Consider the following 12675-nt stretch of genomic DNA (forward strand, 5'->3'; position numbering starts at 1 on the left):
TAAAATTCTTCTTATATCCTTGTTACTTATCAAATACTCTTACTATTTATAAAATTTTAAAAATTAGCATATGTGGCCATCTAGATAGGCAATCAAATCATCAGCCAAAAACACCTGGAGTTTCACCTCTTTGTTTCTCATTTTAGGTCAACTATTTAATATTCTTATCTCATTGCATTGGCCAGAACCATTTAGACCATGCTGACCAATTTTTCAGTGGTGGTGGGCATTGCTATCCAGTTTCTGATTTTTACGAAATTTTTTAAATTTTATAATTTGTTATTAACTTCTGTTAAAAAGTATTTACTGTATTCAAACATTTCCTTTTGATTCCTATTTTACTTAGAGTATGGATTAGGAATGACTGCAAAAGTTCATTAAATGCCTTTTCAGCCTGTGTTAATATATATGATCATAGTTTCCCCACTTTATTGTTGATATAATGAGTTGTGGGAATACATTTCTTGTACTATGAATTGGGTCTGTCTCAAAGGGTGAAGAGGAATCCCCTTGGAGAGGAGAAGAACATATCAGACAAGGGGGAAAACTATTAATTAAGGAAAAACAAGGAAGTTAGGGTTAAAGCTAGATATAAAGCAAAGCTCTCCAGGATCTAAAGAGAAGGCAACTTGCCAGGCAAAGTGAGCAAATGCAGACAATCAGGCTGTGAAGGCTGGAGGTTCCCTGGACCCAAGGAGGCCATTGCATATGCCCGGGTGGTGGTCATGGGGGTGTTTTCTGTTGGCAGCAAGGCAAGATGCAGCCTGTCCAGGAACTGTATAAAGTCTTGTTAGTAATGGAAAAGCAGGAAATGCTCCAAAGATCCAGGTATCTAGTCAGAAAACTATGAGCTCTTGGGAAAGTAGACAATTCTTTGGCCACAAAGGATAAAAATAAATTTACCTACTGCTTAGTGTCAGGGAGATGTGGAATTAGAAATCGAAAGTGTCATCAGACAAAATGCAGAAGTTGTTTTAAACAGTGTGATCTTTACTGCCTTTTAACGATTTTCAGTGCTCAGCATAGAACATCCTACACAGAAGGTGAGGAATGAATGATTGATAAAGGCAGGAAAACTCAACTTGGACAATAAGGAGAAGGAAATGAACTAAAAAGAGAAGACCATTAATCATAAAACATTAGGTTCGAAGAAACTTTGAAAATGTTTTTATTTATTTATTTATTTATTTATTTATTTATTTATTATTTCATATTTATTTGACACCTCCCATGTACAAATAGCTAGACACTGGCAATTCAGTGATAAATAGGACAGAGGAGGTCCTTTCCTCCATGAATGTTACTTTTTAGTTGAGAGTAATACAAGTGATTACTAAATAAATTAGACAATTACAAGCTGTGTCTCTTCTAAAGCAGTGCTTTTCAAATTTTCATGTGCACATGGGTGATCTCAGGAATCCTGTTAAAATGCAATATCTGATTTGGCAAATCTAGGGTGAGTTTCCAGGATTCTGCATTTCTAACAAGATCTCAAGTGGGGCTGCTACTCCTAATCCATGGACCACACATTGATGATCAGCAGCATTATGAGGGTACAGACAGAGAGTGAGGGGGATGCTTTGCAGACATGGTGGTCAGTGGAAGCCCCTCTGAAGACATGTCTTTTACCTGAGTTCTGAAGAAGCTATTGAGCACTCAGGCCAGGCCAGAAATCAACACTTTAAACTCCTAAAGAGTGTGTTGTAGGTATGACTGGTGGAACCCACTGTTGTCCTAGACAGAGGGCCTGAAAATAGAGAAAAGATCATGATTAATCCCATGGATAGTGATTTCGAGAGGAGATTGTCTTGTTTCTTGGAAGCGAAGTGCTCAGGGCTGGTGAAAGATGTTAGTGGAGGTACTTGGAAGGCAAGCTGGGAGATAGTGCTCACTAGACTAAGAAGGACAAGGAGTGGAAAGTAGTCTCAGACTCAAATGTAGAGGGATTCCAATGAGAGTGAGATCTTTATTAACTAGTTAAAAATATGACACACACACACACACATCTGCCTATGATGTGTCCCCACTAAAGAATACAATAGTCAGTGAAACCAGGTTCGGTCCTTCTTTCATGGGACTAACAAGTTAATCAGTTAATGTGAAGCTACTACTTTGATTTTGGCAACTTCAGAGGAGACTGAAGTTGACAGATCATGCAGACTGGAAAGGACAAGAGGCTCTCAAGGAACTAGAAACACAGGTGGTGGCTGGAGCCCTGAAAATGGAAGGTTAGGGGAAGCATCATGCAAGATGAAGCTGGTGAGGTTGGTAGGGGCCAGTCCTTGCAGGCTGGCTAGAGTGGGAACCTCTGTAGAAAGCAGAATTGGCTCTGGGCATTGATTACTTGGGTGAGGTGGAAATGATTTTCCTTAATTAGCTATAACTGAGATGCATGGATCTGTCAGCATCACTGTTGGTATAGTTTGCAGTGGTCCCCAACCTTTTTGGCACCAAGGATCAGTGCTCCTGTGAGAATCTAATGCCTGATGATTTGAAGTGGAGCTGAGGCGGTGTTGCTAGTGCTGGAGAGTGGCTGCAAATACAGATGAAGCTTTACTTGCAGGCCCGCCGCTCACCTCTTGCTGTGTGGCCCAGTTCCTAACAGGCCACGAAACTTATCCATCTGTTGCTTCAGGGTTGGGGACCCCTGGTTTAAAGGATGGCAGTGTAGGGGTGAGCATGCCTCTCTGTGATTTATTTGCCTCTCCCATCCCAGCTGTTCCTGCCTGACCCCGAGGGTTCCACCCACATGGTGGGTCCAGTTCCCATCAGTGCCACAATGAGGAAGCCTCTGCTACCAATGCTCACTGTATACTGAGGTGAAACTTGCCAAATAATAAAGGCATCCAACTTTTATTAAGTATGTACCCGATGCAATACAATAAGCTTTTCATCAGGAATTAGCTCCTTTTGTCTTCTCAGCAACCCTATAAGGTAGAAAAATGGAAAGAGAAAGGGAGAAGCAAAATAAACGTGTAGCTTTAGTCAACAAAAACAAACAAACAAAATCTCTCAACAAATATACATTGAGTCCTTAACACATGCCAGGTAAAGTTGATAGCACTGGGGAAATATCAATGGACATATAGACAAAAAGCCCTGTTATTGTTGGACTTGCATTCTAGTTGGGAGAAAATGATTATAAACCAAAGAAAGAGGCCAGGTATAAGCTACATCAGGTGGTGATAAGTGTTAATGAAGGTAAAGCAGGGAAAGAAAGAGTCAAGGAGGAGGGTTTCCTATTTGCATAGACAGAGGAAGTTTCCATGAGACTAAGACCTTTGAGCCAAGGCTGAAAGAGGGAAGGGGAGGTAGGCAAAACCTGGAAATGAGAGCTGCACATGTATGTTCAAGGATCTACAAGGAGCAGAGTGTGGCTGGGTGAAGCAAGGTAAGAAGACGGTTACTGAAATCACAGGGCTGGGGAACACATTTTGAGGCCTTGGGTGGGGGCTTTGACTTTTACTCTGAGTGAAGTAAAAGCCACTGAAAGTTTTTGAGCAGAGGGGTGATGACATTGGCATCATTTTAATGCATGTCTGTAACTGCCATTTCAGGATGAACATAGTAAACGAAGAGGGTAGAGAATAGACATTATAGGAAATACCTAATTTCCACTTTCTTCCACTCTCTAATGTGCTCGAGCTGCATCTGTCAGGATTCTTCAGAGCTCAAGAAAGCAAATTCATAAATGAAAACAGGTACCAGACCAAGAGCTGTGGGGGCTCTGCCCCTCCCCTCCTAGCACGTGCTCCCCCTCAGGCTTCCAGTGCCTGCACACCTGGGGCGTGTTGATAATACTCTTGATTATCTTTGTTCTCCCAACCTCCTCTGAGTTTGTAGAGTTTTCTATTTGCATACTTCCCTCAGCTTTTTATGATTATCTCTCCATCTTTGCAGTTTGCCCCATTATTTAAATGATTGTGAGGTAGATGCAAAAAATGCCAGCTGGATGAGCATACTGCATTGGTACTGTAGTATATGGAGAGCATATGGAGCCATGGGCCTGCCGGCCTACTATAGGTACCTGTATTTCTACACAGCTTTCTGATGCCCCTTGTATAAGTCCGACACCCCTGTGTCTTCAAGTTCATGGATATATGGGGACTTTAATGGGAGTATTAAACTAATGACCAAAACTATCCCCATGACTTCTGATTTGAACTAATTTGTAGATATACAGATTTTTAATTTTCATTGGCTTAAAAAAGACCCAGTGAATTAGCTGAGTTTCACTTTCCTCTTTTATTTCCAAATTTGACCTATCAGAGTTATTTGTTTTGTTTTAAATGCATACAGATGAAGTATTCATCAAAAGCCTAGAATGGTACTGGGTACTTTGTCACTGTGTTGAGTTTTCACAACAACTCTAGAGCTAGGAATTATTGTCTCCATGTATCAGAGAAAAGAAACTCAGCTGCAAGGAGGTGAAGAGAATCGCCGTTGCCCAAATTTACAAAGCAGGTGATGGAGAAGGTGGAGTTCAAACTGTGGTCTAGCCTGTTCCCAAGCCCTTGGTCTGTTCTGTACCTCCTCCTTTTAGGAAGCGGGGTAGGGGAGGGTAGGTATGCATAGGAGTTTGCAGAGGCTATGCCTTGAGTTTTCAAACTTGGTCCACAATGAAAGCAAAGGAAGTCATAGAGGGAGGGGCTTGCCCACTTGTCTGCCACCGCATCTCAGCCTGAGAAATGGTGTGGGTGGCAGCTTTATGAAATTTCCACAGACAGGCAAGCATGGTGTTGTGCTGAATGACAGAATCAGGCTTGAGAAGATCTCAGTGGACTGGACTGGAATGAGGAGTTGACTATAACAAAGTGGTATTTAATAAATTTAGTAAATGTAAGATGTGGCCCTTCGATGCGAAGTATTAACTAGCAAAATGCGAAGTATTAACTAGCAAAATGTAAGAGAATCAGGCTTAGCTGGATGGACGTCCAAGAAAATTTACCGTGCACTTACTCTTTGCTCAATATTAGGGTTATAGTAATACACAAATCAGGCATAATTATTGTCTCATGAGGCTGACATTAATGTGAGTAGAGAGAAGCAAAACTAAGTAAACAAAAATAGTAAGTCAGCGGTGTTGATGCCTGCTGGGATGAAATGGGGACAAACAGAAGAAGAGTATTTATTTAGTCCTGGGGACTTTTGTAACCATGAAGCTCAATGCATGTTAGTGGCTTCTAAAACTGGGTCTTCAAAAGGGGTGATATAAAGTGCTCAGCAGCTTGCCTAATAGTTTGGGAAGTTGTTCATTTTTTCTTAATATATATTTATTGTTCACTAAATGGCAGGTACTGTTCTAGGTGATGGACTGCCCTCCTGGAGTTTATATTCTAAGTGGGATAGAGATAATAAACAAACACACATATTTACATGTGATATTGGGAGATAAGTACTATGACGGAGCATTAAGTAGAAGGAGACAGAAGGTGATAGGGGCTCCATTAGGTAGCATGGACAGGAAAGAGCTCTCTGGGGACATAATACTTGAGGAGAGACCTAAATGAGGAGATAAAACAATCATAAGAACATACAGAGAATGATATCTCAGCAGCAATTCAAAAGACCAGAGGCATGGAATGAGTTAGAGGTGTTTTAAGTTCAGGACAAAGCCTACATCACAGAGGTGAGTAAGACAAAGAAAGTTAGGGAATGGGTCTGGAGAGCAGGCAGGGTGATTCCTGTGAGGTCAGTGGCCATGGGAGGCCGTCTGGATTTTTTTCATAATCAAGAGGGAAAGGCATTAAAAGATTTTTTTACCAAGGCTGTAATTGGAATTTTAAAAGGCTTACTCTGCTGCTGTGTGGAACATATGACCTAAGGACAAGGAGATCAGTTATTAGGAAGTAGTGGAGAGAAAGGCTTGGATTAGATGGTGGATTGACAGCAGCAATCCTAAAGTCCCACCCTGTACCTCATGTGCCCAGACAAGCCCTCAATGGGGATCAAATTCCTTGATGGTCCCAGGGCCAAAGAAGCTTGTACGAGCTGTAACTTGCATGAGAGGAGAACCTGTGTTCTCTCAGAAAGGATTTCATACAGCTCTGTGAGAGGGTCTCAACAACACAATGTACATTAGAATGTACATTATCCTGGGGGATAAACTCTAGTACTCCACCCATTACTGACCAATTAATTAAAACTCTCTTGGTTGGGGCTTGGAACTTGGCATTGATACAGTTTTAAAAGCGCCTCAGGTGTCATGCTTCTTTGCTGGGAGCTCAGCATCCTTGCCACATCCTTGCCCCATACTGAGATCCTGTTTTCCTCTGAGGAAAACAGAGCTGTGCCCCAGACCCTGCTTCTGTCTCAGGGTGAAGGGCAAGAACTTCCTTTTCTCTGCACAGCCCCCAAGTGCCTGCTGGTCTGGCCACAATGATGGGGAGTTGGCTCTTCCCTCTGAACCTCTACCTCATCCCTTTCCTTCTTCCTGTGTAACTCATCTGTTTTACAGGGATGATTGCTGAGTCCCAGGAGGAAATGGGCATCGTGCCATGCCTTTCTCAGTCATCCGACTCTACTCCAGGTGTACCCCCCACCTTAATTCAGGAGACCAACAGCCCTTTTGCACATCAGTTCATAAGTGATGCCTGGGGACCAACTGGATTTCATGGCCTCTATATCCAATTTGTACTTAGTTTCACCTGAATCCACCTCCTACCCCCAGCTCAGCATCTCTTTTAGGAGTCATTCATTTGGAGTTAAATGTAGACCGTTCAGTATTATTGATTGTTTTCATAGGTCCCTAACTAGAGTAAAAACACCTAGAGGGCAGGATTTGTGTCTTATCCATCTTTGTATCCCCTGGAGAGCTTAGCCCAGTCTTATTTATGGTGGGTGTTTGGTAAGTATATGCTGATTTACTGGCTGTTATGCCAGCCCCAGGAGCTGCAGTGCTTCTGTGAGGGTCTGTGCAAGGACAGAGTATTTGTCTCTCTGACTATTCCGTTGTAACAACAGATCTAGGCAAGACTTCAATTATCCTTCACTTGCCTTCCCAAACTCTCTTCTCTGTTCTTCCTATTGAAAATGCCTGGTGACAAGAGAGCGAGGCACTGAGAGAGGCGAAATGTTTTCAGAGCCTTAGGAAAGCTGTGTAGCAGGAAGGACATATTTCAATGAAGTTATTTTCCACCAAGGCTAATATTGTGCTTCAATACTTCAGGCTCTAGTGAGCTCATCAACAATGTTTGCCTTTAATTTTACCAATTATACCCAGTCATATGTTACTTGATATGTTTCTGTCTAGCTCACTTCATCAGAGCGATCTTGGGGCTTTTGTTGTCTCTTAAAAGTTGCTTTAAGATGGACATGCATGGATATCCATTATATTTAATCATTTCCTTTGTCACATTCTTTCAATAATCTGTTAAAAGATAAATTGTTCATATACTCATTAGAAATAGAATTTTTGTGATTGAGTTGAAGAAGGAAATTGTATATTGGATTGGAGTGTAGGGAATCTTTTGCCTGATTTCTCTCAGACAACCCTTGGCCTTTCCCCAAGAGAGCATTTGGCTGAGTCCCAGAGAAGCCTTGAGGGCCGAAACTCACAGGAGAGGAGAAAATGTTATCTCAAAAAGGATTCCATACAGCTCTGTGAAAGGTCCTCGACTGTGTAATGTATATTAGAATCATGTAGAGAATAAACTCTGGTGCCTACCTATTTTTGACCAATTAAATAAAAACCTCCTGGCTGGGGCTTGGAACTCACCATTGATACAGTTCTAAAAGCTCTCCAGGCTAGTCTGATGTGCAGCCATAGGGGAAAACTACTGACTTCGACTAGTAGTTCTTAACCACAGACAATTTTGCCCCCAGCAGACATTTGGCAATGTTTGGAGACATTTTTGATGGACATTTTGATTGCTGGAGGGCTGCTATTGGCACAGGAAAGCCTCCATCACAAAGAATAATCCAGTGCAAAATAATAGTGCCAAGGTTGAAAACTCTTTCCCTAGAGTATTAGGAAAGCAAACATACACACACACACACGCACATGCATATGCACACATAATACACTGACACAATTATTTGAGTGTAGATATTTTTGCAATTATATCACTTTATGTTTATGGTACCCAAAGCAGTTTTATATATTTTGCTGGATTTGATCTTTACCATAACCATGTAAGGGAAATGCTATCATCACCTTGATTTTACAGGTCAGGAAACTGAGGCTGAGGACAGTGAATGACTTCCCCAAGACCACAGTTAAGTCTCTTTTCATTAGCAAAAATGTCAAATATATGCACAGACATCTTCCTTGCCCTGTGCTCTACCCTAGGCAAACATTGTAACTAATATCAGTCTTCATCCCATTGAACCCAAGTGCAGCCTCCAGCATTCCAGAGAGCTCCACTTGGTTGGGGTTGGCATGTGAGATGAAGCTTGTTTGTTATCTAGCCTCTCCAACCTAAACACTATATCTCTCCCTGAATTATATCTCTCCCTGAATTAAGATGATCTTCTTGAAAGAGACACTAAGGAGAGTACTTGAGAGTAGGAGGATCTTTGAACATCTGCAGGTGTTCAGACAATCTGTTTGGGAAATAGCAATGTTAGCAGCATGTGCTCCTGCCCGAGCCTATGAGGAAGTGACAGTCTCCCTAACCCTTATATTTCTTTGTAACTCTATTAGTGCGTTCTGCTCTCACCATATGCCGCTAATTGATATACAAAGGAAGTGCATGCAGTTGTATTCTTCATTTGGTAAAAACTAAATATTTCACCTCTTCTTGAGCTCACCAGGATCTTCCTCTCAAGCTTGAAACATGAGACAATTACAAGAACATGTTGAACTATGATTCATGAAGTGAGCAGGACAGGAGTTGGTACACGCTCAGTTTGCAGAGTGGAGAACCTAGAGCCAGCAGCCCTTGCTTGAGTCCCAGGCACAATGAATTGTGGCATGCACAATTAAATGCCTAATGCCTGTAAGAGATCTGCAGTGGGAGGGATGCGAGCAGAGGGAGAAAAGCAAGTACAATTAGAGACTAACTCTTCATCTGCCAGAGAGGCAGGTGATAAGAAGATGCAGGCAGCTCAGTGGACCGCTTGATCCCATCATCAGGAGACAGAAGTGATGCAGGAAGGGGAGAATCCCCTTGAGCATGGACTCAAATCCTTCACACTCACAGAGAGGGTCCTTGACTGCAAGAAGTAAAGAATTTAAGTGTGTGCCAGAGTTAGAAACAAAAGGAGAATTTATTAGAGAAGGAAGAGCACTATACACACAGAGGCATGGTCTCTCTCAAAGACAGAGAATGAGAGAGACCATGTGTGTCCAAGGAATTCAATTTAAATCTGTTTTCCTTTCTGGTTATGAGTCTGCAGCATTCCAGGCATGAGTAACTAGTTGTTAGTAATCTTAGTAGTAATATTCCTTTAGGTTCCCCATGGTCTGGCCATATGCTGATCAGCCAGGTTTCCATGTCTAGCAGCACGTAGCAGACTCTGGATACAACCTGGTTTAATATTTAGTCAATTTTGTGTAGTTTTCATGTCTTTTCCCTAGATTAGAAGTACAAAACAGGACATCTGCTCATTGAGACATGTGCCACTGGTTTCAAAAAGTTGTATGGGTATCTTTAGACAGGGCTCCGGGCCTCTGGCCTGGCTATGTCACCCACAAGTATCCATGGCATCAATCTCCAGCATCAAACTTCATCTTACAATTCAGATGAAGTGGTGAGTTTGACCTGACTGGTCTCATTTTGTGTCTTTGGTGCTCACCATGGGGCTGCCTAGTGGGTGGGTCCAAAGGCGCACCAATGTGAGATTGCACAGATGTTCTGCTGTTATGTACTTCTGTCACCTTGAAGAGGAGGAGGGGTCAGGGGCATCCTTTCCTTTTGGGAATGCTGCAGGCACAGGGCAGAGGCCGTATTCAGGTAGGCCTCAGTAACAGGACAACTCACAGCTTCTTTGCCTTTCACTAGGAACATGACTTCAGACTTTCCATGAATGGCACCTGCTGTTGCCCTAGAGTTCTGGTGCCCATCCTGGCTTCCACTAGGAACCACTTGGGGAGCCGAACTCTATAGAAGTTTCTATCTTTCTTTTCTGGGCTAGAACCTCCCAAGGACAGGGACTTTGTTTACAGCTTCAACCACAGATTCTTTATCGGCGCCTGACAGTCCATGAATGAAATATCACCTCCTATATGTCAGACTTTGCAATACCTTTTCAAAGACATCTCCGACTATCGTGGTATCTGCAGTGCCATTGGTTTTGTTATGGATGAAAAAACCTAGGGTGAGAGATACTTAACCTGCACAACGTTACACAGTTGGTAAGTGGCAGAGCTGAGACATACCAAGTCAGGCTAACAGTGAAGCACAATCTCTCTTGATTCTGGTGCTGCTTTTCTTAATAGGAGCAGTTGAGGGAGTGTAAACAAGTGTGTATCTTCCTCTGTTATGATAGACCAGTCATTTTAGCAAACTAAGTGGTTAGGAAAATGTAAAAATCATCATGATTTGATATTGTTAAAAACAGCATTTCTAAAACTATGTTCTTGAAACAGGTAACCTCTAGGTTATGAAAAGGTGTTCTACCAAACACCTAAAAAATAGGGTTTTAATCAATAATGACTTTGGGAATTATCATCTTTCGACACTTTCTCTTAGGGGAATCAAATTTTATATTAGCATAACAAAGGCTTGAAGTAATCCTCCACTGAAGAATTCTCTATTTAATGCAGAATTTGCAAAATCTGTGTGTCTTCAGAACCATTCCTTTTTCCCAGAGACAGCCTACCAGCAGCCCCCAAGACGCTGGTGCACCATTTACAATATCATCATCTGGAGATGGCCTGCCATGTACTAGTGTGTCAGCCTAGTAAAAATAGAAAGCTCAATAAAACACAAACATACTCATGTTAGCAAGCAGATGCTCCAATGACAAATCTGACCTTGATTGATAAGTTGGAAATGATTCAACACTCTTAAAAACAGGGCTAAAAAAAACTTAGAGAGATTGAATTAATATAGAATTTTCACTAAAGACATGAAGAGTGTTGAGAATCCTAATTCATTTCGAGCTGAGTAAAATCTACAATGATTTATTGAGCCCTTTCAGGTGCCAGGCTCTGCTGGGCATTATAAAGACAGTATTAAATGAGATAGACCTAGTGTCCATTGTCGCAGGGTTTTTGGGTTTGTGTTTGGGTCTTTTCCCTTAGGTGGTTCTGAAAGGTAGTGAGGAAACAGCTACTTTCCTGTCTCTGTTCACATCCACTTCACATCTGCCTTTCCTCAACCAGCCCTGAATTAATTTATCCATTTATTTGCTCATTAAAAATATCCTCACTGAGCACATACTATGTTATAGGCACTTTAGATACAGCAGGGAATCATACAGATAAAAAATTCCTCCCCTACAGAAGCTTTTCCTAGTGGAGCTTATATCCTGCTTATTCTAGATTTACTTAAAGGATTGGAGGCTCAGGAAAGCTAGTACTTCTAGTCCAAACCCAAAGTCCTGAGAACCAGGAGAACCGATGTCCGAAGGAAGGAGAAGATGGATGTTTTGGCCCAAGAAGAGAGAGTAAATTTGAATTTCCTCTGACTTTTTGTTCTTTTTAGGCCCTCAATAGATATACATGATGCCTGCCCCCTTTCTTTGGTGAGGGCAGATCTTCTTTACTGGGTCTATGGATTTAGATGCAAATCTCTTCCCCAAACACTCCTACACACATTTGGAAACAATATTTTACCACCTTAGTCCAGTCATGTTGATACATAGGTTTAACCATGACAGTTCTCAAGGAGCACAGTGTGTGGCGAGGGTGAGAGATAATAGTTGATAGGATAAACTCGGTGATGGGAGTCAGCACAGAGAGCAAGCACAGAAGCAATCTAGGCTTCCCAGGGAAGGTCACACCTAACCTGGACTTGATATGAAAAGACAGATTTGGTATAAAAAGACAGATGCTTGGCTTGAGAGGGAAGAGGATGACTTGCAGGTTGAAGGAGCAGAAAAAGCAAAAGCTGGAAGATAAGATAAGAATGGAAAAGGAGGCAGGGGCGAGCTTATGGCTTCACTCCTCCTTTCAATTATACGTATTGTCTGGTACTTTCTTCCCAGCACTGAGCTCAACTCCAGGAAAAAGCTGGTGACTAATACATACAGGGTTCCTCCCAGTCAAATGAAGGAGAAAGTCAATAAGCAAGGAACAAACCTAAACTTTCTGATGAAATACATGAACATTATTTAGTGGGAGAGCAAAACAGGAACTGGAGTCCTACTTAGGACAGGCGACCTTAAAACTGAGACTCAAAGGTTGAGAAGGAGCCAACAGGGAGAGCAGGGGGAGGAGTGATCCAGGCAGAGGGAACAGCAGGCACAAGGGCTTTGAGCAGGGAGGGGCGGCGGAGGCTGTTTAAGGAACTGAGAGTGCCTGGTAAGCCAAGAGGAAAGGGCAGCAGGGGCAGGTCATGTTCTACATTGTGGCCTTTGTGCGCAGTTTCAATGTGGTCATGAAGGAGATGTAGTGATGCTGGAAGGATCCAATCATATTTGCATTTTCAAAGGATAATATAATGATACTGATAACAATAATAACAGCATGGTAGATGATATTAAAGGAATTACTGACAATTCTTTGGGTGTGATAATGGTGAGGTTCCTAGAGAACTACTTGCAATTGAAATGTTGTAGATTTGCTTT

At 42.0% G+C, this 12675-nt stretch overlaps 1 protein-coding gene across 2 annotated transcripts in view; it reads left to right on the forward strand.

Annotated features, from left to right (window-relative positions):
- The window catches only part of CDH13 (cadherin 13), a 1315977-nt gene that overhangs the window by 281170 nt on the left and 1022132 nt on the right, over positions 1–12675 (forward strand). The gene's annotated exons all lie outside the window — the stretch shown is intronic.

The sequence above is a fragment of the Rousettus aegyptiacus genome, unplaced genomic scaffold (genome assembly GCF_014176215.1).
Source record: "Rousettus aegyptiacus isolate mRouAeg1 unplaced genomic scaffold, mRouAeg1.p scaffold_m13_p_14, whole genome shotgun sequence".
NCBI classification, from domain to species: domain Eukaryota; kingdom Metazoa; phylum Chordata; class Mammalia; order Chiroptera; family Pteropodidae; genus Rousettus; species Rousettus aegyptiacus.